This window comes from Ptychodera flava, chromosome 13 (genome assembly GCF_041260155.1).
Source record: "Ptychodera flava strain L36383 chromosome 13, AS_Pfla_20210202, whole genome shotgun sequence".
NCBI lineage: Eukaryota > Metazoa > Hemichordata > Enteropneusta > Ptychoderidae > Ptychodera > Ptychodera flava.
The window spans coordinates 7,908,643-7,922,211 of NC_091940.1; the positions used below are offsets into that span (position 1 = coordinate 7,908,643).

The following is a 13,569-nucleotide window of genomic DNA, read 5'->3' on the forward strand; positions in this document are numbered from 1 at the left end:
ATTTATTCAAAGTGGTCTCATCAAATCACAACAGATATCAAACCCCCCATTTCTTTTATCACCAAAATGCAATTTCAAAACGTGTGTCATTTCAAGAGTTTCCAACATAATGTTGTATCCTTTGATGGCTCAATAAACACTGAGAGGTTTTAACACTTGCACCATGAGAAATTGACAGATGCCCACTGCTTTCATCAATGGTAGATGGTTCCATGCACAGGAAAATGCAGTTAAAGGTCTGGGCACATGTATGATAATGTTACAATTCATAAGGTCTTAGTAGATCGTGTGACATGGGCCTGTTTCACAATATAAGAATTCCTGACTCATAATTCTTGAATCTTACAGGTCAAATCATGTTTGAAGAATTCTAACAGAGATAACCAAGAGTGTGATGGATGTACATTTATCGTGCAAAGAGAAACAAGGAACTTCTTCCTTGCCAAGTAAGGTGACTCTATCATGAATCACAAATGAAGATATAGCTTTTACCATTTTTAAAAAAAAAACATTTTTCTTGAAGTCAATTTTCTGACATGGCATGCCAAAGTCTTCCATCAGAGTGGAATGCTTTGACACAATTGTATATTTATCACAACAGCAAATGAGTTGAACGGACAGCAGCTGCAACTTCTGAAGAATTTTTCACTATTTTTGTTTTCAACGGCATCTAACGAGTTTCTTTACCTACTACAAGCTTGCTTAAACACCTACTATCTTGTCAAAACTGCAACTGTACTTGTAAAATGAACTATTAATGTCTACCGTTGAATTCTTGTCCGGACCAGAATTCACTTATTAGCAAAAACAATGCAGTCTTGACAAGCTGATTTTACTAGCTGAATACTGTGTATTGTGATTTCTTAAGTGTGGGGGCTAATGTGATGAGTTTAAATTGTATTTGCTCGGTACCACTTTATTTTCTCAGACAATATTGTAAGCAAAACTTCTTTTCTGCATTTTTTTCAAAGTGAGATATTTGTCTTTATTAAGATATTCCCTCTAGAATTGAATTAAATTCTCCTGGCACACACAAGATTTGATCCAGTCACATTACTTGTACTCTGAAAACACAGGCTGCATACTATGTTGAAGAATAAATTTGAATTGATGCTCCCTTGCTTAGATAGATAATATCTGCCATCGTCTAGTATCTGGAAAGTTTTACTGCTATCAATAGTAATGACCATCAAACGGAGCATCTGTTCCATTTACAAGAGCTATTACACTAAAACATAAAGCTTTAACGTCTTTTTCATTAAGACTTCAATAGTTTAGGAACTGAGCTCATTACCCCAGACCTCAGACTTCAACAGTGCATTCACAAAGCTCTGTGTTTTACATTTCTTAATTTGTGATGAGCTGTGAAGTTCTAACTCTCTTTTGTGATTTGCAGAATGCTTATATTTGATAAAATTTTCATTAGAAAATCTCCAGTGCTTTGTTAATCTTTTCACAAATCATCTCAAACTTGTTTCAAAGAAATTTTTCTAAGAGAGAATTCAACCATTGTTATACTACATACCTCAGGCTGATTACTTTCTAAGCTTTAACTATAACTATATATATATCCTATAAATATGCAGGATCTCATGTATGCATTCCTGTACATGCATTCCAGTATACAGTGAGTCAGAATTACCAAAGAAAGGAAATTAACACTCTTGATTTGTTGTCTATTGTCAGTATAATAAAACAAATGAAAGCCAAATGAAAAATTGCATCATCAACATGATGTTGGTTTTTGTAAGAGACTTGGGATGAGAATCAAACCATTTTCTTGTTTTTGTTCAGCCAGATAAAAAAGTTCTATGTTACACAATCAATTCATTAACCATTATTGCTGCAATTGTGGCGAGGAGAGTCGGTAACATTTTGTAACGACCAATTACCAAATATCAGTGATGAAAACAGTTAGGATCATTCCTACCAACCCCATTCTTTTATCATATCCATGAAATATATGAGTCCTCAGTAAACAATTATTTCAAATCATACAACTGACTTCACAATTTTCATGTGCACATGGGTAAAATTGCTCTTCCTTGTCGATAGCAGTGATAGTATTAAATATCAGGAGGTCAACATCTTTATTGTATGACCTGACCATACAGAACAATGTGATTATTGACCAAAGGAAATCCGTAACATTTTGTAATGACCTATTATGACTGTATCTACAGGAATACAAGCCTTAGGATAATATAATACACTCACCTCAATTTTGTGACGCAGGTACACACTTCATCTGTCCTGATCAATAACTCACTGAACAGTCATCTAAGTTGCCGTCTCCCACGCAAAATAGTCAGCATGAATAATGGACCGGCCAACTGCTCCCTCTGCACTGGATTCTCCAACTTCCTATGCTCAGAGCAGATCACCAAGGGACGTCTATCATGCGCAATCTTCAAGCATACTTGGATAGTTCATTCTGTAATCTTATCGTAATCTTTATCTTCATCTGGACAGAGGCTGGCATATTAACACAGTCTTGTGGCATTTCACATTTATTTCAGCAGAGCTTAATACCTATATTGATGCTGCGATAATGTCAAAAGATTGACTTGTGGCAATAAATTCCATTCTGCTGTCGATGCCACGATCATATAAATAATTAAATTTGCAATTTTTTTCCATAGCTCCAATGCAACCTGAAGATGTTATGTCATTGGAGCATTAAAATTCATTGGACCAATAGGAATCTTCCACTATATATGTATAGTGTTAATGGCAATTGTGTATATACTTATTGACCCCATTACCATATACAGTATGCAAGACTGGATATATGCATCATTTACATTTAAGGCGCCAAGAAACCTCCATTCAAAAGTGACCTTGGCAATATGCAAACTTATTGACCCTTAGTGCTGTATATACCGGTAGACTTGTACAAGAGTTGATCGTATCTATCTCTGGACAAACTCATAGCACATGTGATAGCACTGAGACTGCCTGCAAAATGCATTTGTTCTTTCTTGTTCATTTGTGCATGTGCATGTGCATGTGCATGTGTGTGTGTGTGTGTGCGTGTGTGTGTGTGCACAATATATTGAATGCCAAGCACAACATATCAACTGCCCAGCACAACATATTGAATGCCCAGGACAACATATTGAATGCCCATGACAATATGGTTAATGCCTAGGACAACATGATATTAGACCACTTGAGTCAGTAATGACTTAATTTCCATATAACATTGTGTAGATAGGTTATTTAAGGTAGAACACGTACACGTACGTCTCAGGGACAGATACTCAGACTCTTAAAATTTTACAATTCTTTCCTGATCTACCAATTGTGGGGGTTCATTTTAAAGCTCTTGGTCTACGAAAACTTTTCACAGGTTTAGTTTTTTGAAATTGGAAAATTTCATTTTTCTCCGTAGAGTTAACACCGGGTTGGCGGTCATTTTGAATTTTAAATATCGGTAAATCTTGGGTTATTTGTTTCTCTAGTACCAAAATTTTGCACGGTAACCCCGTATTTTTATTCTTAAATTTTGAAAGAGAATGGTTGAAAAATTCATTAAGGAAAGTTGGAGCAAACGTGTAAATCTTTCACTTTCGAGATGCATAGTGTTTGTTCATTCAGCCTAAAAGTCCTATGGAGACAAGATAGTAAAAGGTTTATGGACAGCTAGCCGTCACAAGAGTAACAAAATCTTGTCACTGCATGAAAATTGAATAAGTCAAAGACCTATCTGAGGTGGGGATTTAGCTGAGAGGTTCTTACTGACGATATCTTTGCAAGTGAACAGTTATCCTACGGAGCGGGTTTGCTTTGATCGACAATTCACTGAAATTTCATTCAGTGGCAGTTGAATAGCAGGGTTTACCAATACAAACCAGGTTTTGTCTGATACTCTGTTATCATTTCAGTCATAAAATAAAAATGACATCAAATATGATGAGGTAATTTAAGAATTTAAACTGAAACTTCCACAATGAACGATCCATTATTGAAATTTAATAGGTCTGCAGAATCAGAGAAGATACTTGCTTTGGAACGATGGGGTGGTAGTGATGTATCATAAGACTTGTAAAGTATATAGGATGCCTTTCTATTAAATAGCGCTGATACAAATCCCAAGTTTTTGCAAAGAAGTAATTGTGCTTTTCAGTTTCACTGGAATTAATTTGCTACTTTTACATGCCATGAAATCCTAGGTTTCACCTATGTAATTATAGAAGGCACATCTTTTTTCATTTAATCTTTCACGGTCCCTCCACAAAAGGGGCCGTGAATCTTTCAAAAGCTGGAGTATTACTGCTGATCCATATTATTTTAAGTTTATAGCGGGAATGAAAAATGTCAAAAGTTATGGTTAAGACATTAAAACTTAACCATGACAAAAAATGTGGTTGCGTCATGTCTAATAAACATTTTCAAGATAGCTAGATTGTAGTTCTACCATATTTTTATAAAACATAGGGCCAAAGTCCCTGAAGCTACTATAGACATGGATACATGACTGTATGAAATTATCTCACTAAGGTCATCCTAGGGACTTGTAAACCAAATATTAAAGCTGTCTGACCAGTGGTTTTGGAAAAACAAGCGACTCAACAGTTGACAGAGCTCTGCTGCGTTACGTAGAGAATAACCTTTTGTGACACATGTATTGATGAAGAAGGTGGATATCTTTGATAGCTCATTTCAGGATGGCCTCACCAAAAATGGAAAAAAAGATTCCGTAAAAATACAGATTTGCATATTTCATCACAATTTTAACAAATCTAAGTTGGGTTCTCCCTAGGGACCTGTATACCAAATAACAAAGCTGTCTGACCAGTGGTTATGAAGAAGAAGATTTTTTACCAAAAACGCCTTTTTGGGTGCTAATTTGCATATTTTCAACAATATCAAAAAATTAATAAAAGTAGTTTCTCAAAATCATATATTTTATCCACACAACAAATATCAAATCAGTAAGTACTGCAGTTGTCAAGATATTTGAGTGGACGAAGGCCTAACAAATGGACATACATACATACATACATACATATATACATACATACATACAGACTGACGGTGCACGCTGGACGGATACCCATCGCAATAGCTTTTATAGACTATATTAGTCTATAGTAGCTAATAAACGAGAGTTAATTACATTCTAATTAAAGTAGACAAGACTTGCTTAAATCAAGATTTACATCATAAAAAACAGCATATACGTATCTGTCAGGTTATAAAGAATCTTAAGCTGGTTATCTTTATCAGTATTTCCATCCTATTAACAAAGCACATTTTAACTTTCAAATTAACATTGTAAGTAAGTTCTGTTGAATCAGTTGAGACTGTACGTACTCAGAGAAAGCACACTGAAGAGACAAAAGTTTGAAACTTAAGAATTTCAAGGTCATCAAAAGCATTATAAGGAATCATGTAACACTTTCATTGCGCTGTTTACACAGATTGCATAATTGCTATAAATAGCACATGAGGAATCTTACAGCCCAGCTTTACCATAAAAACCCTATCACTTTGACCACTCTTTTAGTTGACCACTCTATTTTTTTCCTCAAAGAGTAATTTTATTTTATCCTTACCAAGTCAACCATAAATGGAAATTAGAACTTTCTCTATCTCTATTTATTTGACCACCCTATCATGACAAACTATTATGAGCAATTTCTTTTAGATAACATACAGGGCACAATAAATGACGGTTCAGAATATGTCAAAGTTGGGATTCAGGAAAGTTGCCTTTACATGTTTTAATCCTCAAGATGGTAGGCATTTCACTATGAACTGTCAAAAAAGTTGAACTTTCTGATAATTCTTCACTAAAATTATTTTGGCTTTGATGATTTCCCAATTAATTCAATTATTTAAAATCATATTAATTATTTTTTTCTGGGTGAATTGATAGGGTTTATACAGTACAAGAATTACATACAATGTAAGTCAAATTTTGACCAAAATGAAAAAAAATTCCTTAAAAATACACCTTTGCATATTTCATCAAAATTTTAACAAATCTAAGTTGGGGTATCCCTAGGGACCTGTATACCAAATAACAAAGCTGTCTGACCAGCGGTTATGAAGAAGAAGATTTTTTACCAAAAACGCCTTTTTTGGCATTAATTTGCCTATTTTCAACAATATCAAAAAATTAAAAAAATTAGTTTCTCAAAATCATATTTTTCATCTACACAACAAATAACAAATCAGTAAGTACTGCGGTTCTCAAGATATTTGAGTGGACGGACGCCTCACAAACGGACATACATACATACATACATACATACATACATACATACATACATACATACATACATACAGACTGACGACGAACGCCGGACGGATACCCATCCCAATAGCTTCTATAGACTATAGTCTATAGTAGCTAAAAACATTTTGCAGACAGCTAGATTGTAATTCTATCATATTTTCACACTGTCACGGACATTGAAGTCAAAATAATGCTCCATCACAAAATGTTGGAAGTACAGTATTTTTCAATTTAAACACTACTGCAAATTTAATTTATGATGTATACACTTGAATATATAAACTACAATAGACTAAAAACTATCAATTTCAATATACCAGTACTACATAGAGCTATTTGAACATTTTGAAGTTCATTCTGAATCACTTTAGATCTATTTCTGATGAATTTTAATGGATGTTTCCTTCATGCCAAGATGACATTACTTTATAAAAACACAGCATTTCCTGATGGCCATGGAAATGAAACAGGCAATTCCAGATTAGATAACTTCTACGCAGGTAGCACAGTTTGAATTCACAATGAAGTACATATTAAGTGCCCAAAGGCTGTAGAAAATAGCTGTGTAATGGAGTTGGAATTCAGTTTCAATACTCAACTCTGTAAAGTGTGTTCACTAAACTCGTGTGTCAGTCACAGTTCTCCTTCAGTGGGAAGCAACTAATGGTGATCAACAGGTTTGAGACAAAAACATTATTTTTAGACTATTTAATGGAGTAACCGCAGGGGTACACACAATGACAATATTACTGATTTACACACCTGCAGAAGTTTGGACCTAGTACCAGTAGTATTACATAAATCAGTACATGGAATTATCATGGTGATTGTTAATTACAAGTTGCATGTACCCTGTAAAAGTCAATGTCCATTTAAGTAAATTTCTGTCAGGCATTTTATCAGCAATTGTATTGGTGGGATCAAGTGGGCTTTCCTCATTGATCCTGACTTAAACTCTTAATCTGTCACAAATCCCTGCAACAGGGCAACATGAAGGCCTGGAAAAACTCAAAGTGTAATGAGTTGAAGGTAGTATGCACCTTGAAAGTGAAAGACATAACTTTTGCTCAAATTTTCCTCAATGAAACCTTCAACCATTCTCTTATTAAATCAAGAATAAAAATCCAGCCTGGAATTACAATGCAAAGTTTAGTACCAGGGAACTAACATTGCTAATATTTGACATTCAAAATGGCCACTAGCTCTGTGTTAACTAAATGGGGAAAAACAAAATTTTCGATTTTTGAAAAACTAAGGAGATGAAAATATTTTTTACACCAAGAGCTTTAATTTGAGCCCCACACGTGATAGATCAGACAAGAATTGTAATATTTTGATGGTCCAAATATCTGTCCCCAAGGCGCATTCTACCTTAAGAGATGTCTCAGCAGACTAGAATTTTTAAGTTTGGTTCTTCCCAAGTATCTCTGCATTCCTTTCCATGCTATGAATTCCATGGAAGTAAACATATCTCAGGACATATTCAGACGATGTAAATGGCCCTCCACTTGCTTGTGAAGTCTGTTTCTCTGAGTTTTCAACCCCTTTGCCATGACGATTGATGACCAGGAGACTCAGATTGAACGAGTGGGAATATCTGTATGGTTTGGATTTTACTTCAAACTCCAATCCTACGGCTTGACAACCAATTGGCAGAAAAAGCTTTTCTCTACTAAGCAAACAGAAGCCTCAAGGACTGCATATGATGTTACATTCACAGGAGTCACCAGTTTCACCTACACATCTCTTTTCTTGTTTTGTTTTCTTTGTCCGTGAGCCATGTGCAATATTATGAAATCAAAACTGCTCTGAGCATTATCAAATGATGTCAAGGGTGGTTACTTGCAATACGTAAGTATAGCCAATTGAAATCTTTGATATTGAGTGTTGCAGCTACGCAACTATTAACGGAAATGGGAAAACCTAGATTCTAAATCTTCATATACTGAAATTTAATTTATAATTCAGCTATCTTGACAAATGCTATCCACCTAGTAGGGAATATAGATAGCATTCATGAAAATTGGAAACTAATTTATTTTAGATTGACCTTTTATACACAATTTTTTTTGACAAAATTTCAACCAATTTTAAAATACAAAACTTTCCATTTGATATTAGGCAAAGTCATTACCATACTGTAATCTGCTGCATCCATAGCCATAATGATGAGCAAACCAGAAGACTACTTGCCTTTTTTGAGATTATTGTGAGCATCCCCACATTAAACTTGACTATTGCAAAATGTTGAATCACCCAATCATCTTACATTTTGTATTGACGCTGAAGTATGGCCGACTGGACTTATACATAGGCAAAAGTGTGAAATGCAACAGAGAGCGAAACAAATTTTCATTATTTCACAATAAGATAAGGCAATAGTTGCACTGCGTCGAATGCAATAAGCTTAACTCCCTACTTTCCATTTTGTATGAAAACAGTTTAAGAAAAGTTCTATATACTCTCGATGATTAACTGTCCCCCATAGTTACATCCTGTAAAAGCACTCTTCAGCAGCCAGACAAGATCAGAATCAAAATCCGAGACGTACTTTCAGGCATATACGTGGATTATTCTTCCAGGAATTAACTTTCCACTGAAGTTACAGCATTTAATTGAAATCCTTAAGCAGCAAATAGAGATCAGAATCCTGTTATAAGACATACAATGTACTTCCTCGCATCTGGGTTCAATAAAACTGAAGTCGGCTCAATTGAAAGAAATGACGACAGTGACTGTAGGCTGGAAATGTTATCTCAGTGTTTAATCATCATCTGCATTCAAGAAAATTACCTAACATCACTCAGTTAGAGAAAACTAATACAGAAGCCATTACATGGAAATAAACTTTGCATAACCTAAATAACTAGGACACTTTGACTCCAACATGACATGGTGCAATGGACGATGTTGTGAGAAAAATCAAACAATGTTTCTCTTTTGAGTATGTGACAATCACCCTCTTTATTTTGGACATAGATGTATATAGGATGGTCATCACTTCTGCACTGACCCTATTCTAGTTAATTTTGTGCATTGACCCTATTCTAGTAAATCTTGTGTATCTTAAAGAACCTGACCTTGACTGAAGAAGTTCTGAATCAACTTTGTTGGCTATTATGTAAATTTCTCGTAATTATGCAAGCCATACCAAAAGAAAATTGGATCTTTCAAAGCCTCTCTAAATTTTCACTTTCGCATTTGTATTACCAATTGGTCCCATTTTTATTCAATTTATGATGAGTGGTCAATTTTACATATAGTATGTGCATGAACACATTCTCTGTATTATCCATTTGAGACTTCAATAGTATGAGCAGCCTTTTTAAATTGACATGAAATTTGAAGTTCTCAAGGTGAAATCACATTACAGAATAAATTATCATACACTCTGCATATGAAATAAAACCTAGCAGTGAAGAATCCAGAAGACCAAAATCTCACTTTAATCTTCCATACAGGAATAGTTCAAGAGATGCTGATGGGAGAAGATGGAAAGAACAGGTATCATCACACCATCCACTACAGTTACTCAAGGCTGCATAGCACTATGAAAATGGGAGCACTTCACTCGTATGAATTCCATTTTAATTTCACTGGTGATATAAAACAATTGAATAATAGATGAGAAAGCATTAGCTGGGCTGGAATAACTTTTAACCTTTATATCTAAAGTGTGAACAAAATAGATGAGGAGTTTTATCCCTTAGAGAGAAGAGAAGATGAATGAATGATGAGAATACTCGCAGCCAATCTCTTATCCTATCCTGTCACTGCGATTGAGGCATTCAGAGTGCCTAGCAGCGACAATATACTAGTAAGGCATATTCCTGTCAAATCTACTTATATGCACTGCACAGAAAGTGAACTAAGGTGGCTGAGTGTGAAAACCATGTGAAATATGATGCTTTGACACTTAGTGGGGGGTGTATCAAGATATGCAAATATGTCATTAATATGCGAGCACTGCATGCAAAATACATAGTAAAATATTCAGTTGCTATTGGAGCCAGTAACTTTATCTGCAAACGATGCAATACAATACACCATATGCAAAACAAATGCTCCTAGCCGTAAGTATGATCCAATAAGTTATACATTCAAACAAATATGCAAACCAACACAGTAAACCATCTGCATGATGTTGTATTACGGCAGGTATATTTCATTGTCATTTTAGTTTTTTATGTTAATATTTGTATTTTTTTATGCTTAAGTCTATTTCAATCATTATTGAAAGAAATATTAAAAGAAATATTACAAAAAATCACTGTGACTATTTGATTTGTGTGGGTCACATGGTGACATAATTTAGTAGAGTTGTGTCTGACATAGCTTTGCATCACTACTGCACACTTCATTAGGCTAACTAAACCATCAGATAAGACAACAGCACTTTCATAAATTTCAATAATTTGCATGTGCATATGTCCATCAAGGGACTCATCTGTACCACAGATGTACAGATACCCTCCAGAACAGTATGATAGATAAAGGGACAGATCTTTCCAAAGTCCAACGTTATTTTTCTTCTAAAATTCCAACAGGTGCATGATGGATTGTTACTACCGGTATATTTTTAATCAGCATAAATTCTTACATTTTTTACTCTTTCCATTCCAACAATTGGACACAAACATTTTTTGTATGGAAACATTCAATTTACAGGAATTCCCTAATTAAAACCTAATTTCACTCTTTCCTCCATTTTCGCCAATTGGACCCCACAAAGTTGAAAGAAAAGAACAATGGAAAAGCTTTGCTGTAATAAAGTTACTCATAACTTTGAATGCTACAACATCAGTAGTATCGCAAATTGAGTATCTCTGGAATTGAAGAGAAAGTTGCTGTAACTTTTACAACTGGATTAAGTCAATTGAGTAAGATGTCAATCAATATTTCCTGCATTTCTTCCAACAGTAAAATCACCTTGTCAGTATAACAACTTGTCAACATGGTCAATATATGCTAATGTGTGCTATTATTATTAGACAGTAAATCATATTTCTGCCAATATTTTCATGTACACGACAGGTTACACAAGTTTTCAATATCAAAAACACCAAATTATGATTCATGCTTCAGCTGTGCGGGTATACACCAGGTTGCGGCTGATCACAAAAACGACAGCAGAATACTACAAAATTACAGCTACACAGTCTCGAGCTCTTTTCCTGTAATTATTTCATGAAAAGAAAGAGCAAATGTGCACCTGGACTGAGCTGTTACATGCTGAGGAAAAAGAATTACAAGCACTGCAAAATCTTGGATTGAAGAAAATTAGATAAAATACAATATGTCCTTTTTGAATTTCACTGCTGTAGGTATGAGTTGACATCTATATTCATGCACAGTGGCTTTGCAGGGTTTCCTGCCAATGTTACACATTGCCAAATACTGTAGAGAAAGACATTACGATTGCCGGTGGGTTAACACACTTTCAACATTACCATAGTGCCAAGGTTACTGATTTGGCTTGGGCTTTAGGAATGAACTCAAAAAAAATGCTTCAGGGAATCTAAACAGGGATCATCGATAGGATTGTGTTATTTTCTGCCTGGTTTCACAATTTGCACCGATTTCAAACATGATTACTTGGCAAGCTACACTGGTTCTTGAAGTGAGGACAGCGACAATATCCAAGGTAGAGATGACAGAGAAGACAGACAGTCTCAGGATTAAGGGTTTTTACATTATTCCCTTTTCAAATGAGCACAAATGAAGATTCTTTTGCACATACTTGGTATTAAACTTGCTTAGATATCAAATTTGCATATTAAGTGTAACTTTTCTCTATTTTTGGTCTAATTATCATTATAATAAATATAAAGTGAAAATATTTGAAAAAAAATACCGCAATTATACGGTGTCGCTCAAATTTGATCAGAATTGGTACATACCAGTATGGGTACCAAAGATCAACAATAAATGTTATTTCTATCTGTTCAGTGCAGGAAAATTCTACGTTGATGTTATGACAATGATTTCTGCACAGTACAACCAGAAAAACAACAAGAAATATTTAAACCAAAAAAACAAGAATGACAAAAGTAATTAAGGTCTGAAACTTTAGGTACTGGAGGTCAACTTTAGCAACATGCATAGCAGAAAGGCAGCTAGCCCTCCTTAGTTTGACCACAGACGGTCTTCCTCCCCTCTACTGCATATGGTTTTAGCAGGTCTGTTAATATGTAACATTTCAATGACAATGACAGGAAATGACTCAAGTCAGTGGAGTAAGCCTGTTTCAAGCCTGTTTCAGAATTTCATTTTTTCTTACCTCATTTGTACATTTTTGACACTGATGTGTTCATTTGAACAAATTCACATCTCAACCCCTACATCTACCTGTACACCAAATACTGAGATGGTAGCTTTGGCAGTATGGGAGCCTTTGTGTGTGACTGACATACATCCACACATACCCACAAATATACATACATAGACGCCACTTAGACTCATCATATAAGCTCTTTTTGGTATTTATATATAAAACCAAATATGAGCTAAAAAACAAGTCTATAGTACAAAACATGATAAAACAACAGAAATTTTGGGTAGTTTGTTTCAGTTTAAAATTTTGATCATGTCTACATTTACCTTCCATTAATGGTATGGATGAACTGTCCATCCCTAGCTTATTAGCATACTTTGAATAATTCATCAGTAGAATGGGCAGATGTCTCCATCAGCTACCAAATGAGCAATGCAGTGTTTGGAATACATATAAAGCACTTAGATATATCTACAGTGCCTTCACAATACCTCGTTCAACATAAACTTGTCTGTCTCTACAATTATAACCTCAGTATACTGCATAGAAATAATTTTTGGATGAAAACACTGAGTCAACTTGAAGAATGTAAATTCACCACATTTAAGTCATAATTACATACTAACAGTTACACTGTACCTCTTACAAAGTATTCATGTGTATAAAAATGTTCATTTGACCTTTTTCAAATGAAGCTTGAAAACACAGAACAATAAGTTCTTTGCACATGCATTTGTAATACATTCTTATATCTAATCAACTTTTAACCTGTCCACCCCTAATTCCCTGTAAACAGACCCACAATCACCATCAATAACAATGGGTTTGGGCCAAACCATGGTGTTGAAAGGGTTAAATTTCTGATGAAACTGCAAAGTAAGCAATTATTTACTTTGGTGTGAAAAAACTTCCCTGTGACATTAGCAAAGTTCAGAAGGCTATGGTTAATTTATGGATGTGTAGCTTATTACAAAAGTTTCAGATTGACAGATCCTAGTGTAGCAATAGAAGTTCTTGAAATTTACTGTCGCACTGTATTAAAATGCAG

At 34.7% G+C, this 13,569-nt stretch overlaps 1 protein-coding gene across 1 annotated transcript in view; it reads right to left on the bottom strand.

The window, feature by feature from the left end:
- The window catches only part of LOC139147297 (suppressor of tumorigenicity 14 protein-like), a 39,227-nt gene extending 36,880 nt beyond the window's left edge, over window positions 1–2,347 (bottom strand). Inside the window, exon 1 of the mRNA XM_070718345.1 lies at window positions 2,218–2,347. The gene's annotated coding sequence lies outside the window, so the exon portion shown is untranslated. The remainder of the gene's footprint in view (window positions 1–2,217) is intronic.
- Window positions 2,348–13,569: the final 11,222 nt, after the last annotated feature.